This window comes from Propithecus coquereli, unplaced genomic scaffold (assembly GCF_000956105.1).
Source record: "Propithecus coquereli isolate 6110/MARCELLA unplaced genomic scaffold, Pcoq_1.0 Scaffold230, whole genome shotgun sequence".
NCBI lineage: Eukaryota > Metazoa > Chordata > Mammalia > Primates > Indriidae > Propithecus > Propithecus coquereli.
In genome coordinates, this window is record NW_012147842.1 from 10,468 (window position 1) to 12,339 (window position 1,872).

A 1,872-nucleotide genomic window follows, 5' to 3' on the forward strand; every position below is an offset into this window, starting at 1 on the left:
AGTCCACATTTTCTTTCAACATGGCTTCTCCTTTGTTTCTCCTCAACACTCTTGGGACTTGTCCTTCAGAAGGGTAGCTGTTGCTTACAGTCTCTTGCCTGCCATATCTATCCATGAAATCTCCATTGTACGGATCTATCTGTCTTCTCCTTGACTCTACTCATTAAAAAATTACATTCTTCACATAATGTCCTTAAGGACAATGCTCTAAGTCATCAAAATCAAACCCCGTGTGAATAAATTCTATCAATATGTTAGTGGAGCCCACTAGTTTAATTATTAATGGTTATCCTTCCAAAATATAGTTTGCATTTTAACAGGTCCGTTTTTCTCAGGGAAAAATGCCTCAATGTAAAGGCATGACACAGAGGGGGAACCACTGCACCCTGGCTTGAGCAGAAAGTGTACGGGACCAGAATTCATCTTTGGATGTCTTTACATGGTCAACCACCTAACATTTCAGATACAAGGCTAAATCTGCTCATATTACTTGAAGTTAAATCCATTGAACTGGGCTACTTGTGGAGAAAAAATAGACATTCAAACTCTGTTGTAAAGATTGTTTGAAGTTTCTAAGATGGGTTTGCTCTACGATTCTGGCGTAGGAAACAGCAAAATCTTTGTTAACACTGAGAACAACTTAAGTTGGATGACAGCTATTGTAATCCCTCGTTTAAGTGGTATGAAATGAGTTTCCCTTAAAGCTCTTGTTCCTCAAGCCGTTTTTTCATTCTTGAGTTTCCACTTCTTGGATTAACTCAGAGATCAATATTTGATAAGAATCATTATTCTAGAAATTACTTTGGTTCAGCTCTTTCTTAACTGTTTTACTTAACTCTGTTTCTAAAAGTTTATATACATACACATGTATAAGCAATTCCAAAATCCTTCAGATGGTTTGTATAATAGTTCAAAGTCCTGGCATCCTCTCAGCATCACCTGTGAAGCTCTTTTAAAGAAGTGTTCATTCTAGGCCCTACCCTTAGGTTGTCTGATTCAATAGGACTGGGCCCCATGTGTGCCTCCTGGAAGCTTTGCGGTGATTGTGCTTGTATAGATAGGGTTATAATCTACTAGTCTATGACAATTTTAGAGAGGTAATAAAATATATGTCCATCTTAAAGTAAAAGACTTTATCATAAACTTTGGGATAAAGGGCAGGTTACCAGGTAAAACTGTTGCTATGTCTGTAAAACTGAAAATCACTGGCCACATTATAGGGTATAGAACAGATTTCCATTCGATTTATTGAAATAATTGTAGTAGCTCAAGCTGTCATAACAAAATGCCACAGACTGACTGGCTTAACCAATAGACATTTATTTTCTTACAGTTCTGGAGACTAGAAATCTAAGATCAAAGTGCTAGTAGGGTTAGTTTCTGGGGAAGCCTCTCCTCCTAGCTTGCAAATGGCTACCTTTTCACTATGTCCTCATGTGGCCTTTCCTCTGTGTGTGTGTTATTGGGTGGGGGTGGAGTGAGATGGATAGAAAGAGAGGGATCCGGTGTTCTTAGAAGGACACCAGTCCTATTGGATTAGGGCCCCATCCTATGATCTCATTTAACTTTAATTCACTTTTTAAAGGTCCCATCTCCAAATACAGTCACATCGGTGTTTGGAGTTTCAACATATGAATTTGGGGGGAAGGGGACAAAATTCAGTCTGCAACAGTAATCAAGGGAAAATTAATTTTAAAATGTCACCTTGAGCCAATATGGTTTTCCAGTAAAATTATAACTAAAGTCATAAATCTAAAAAATCATGGTTTATCTAAGCTGGGCATGATACATATCCAGGTTCAGCATTTTGCATGTAACACAAAATTAGCAGATTTTAGTTATTTACTCTAGCTCACTTGGTGACAAATTTCA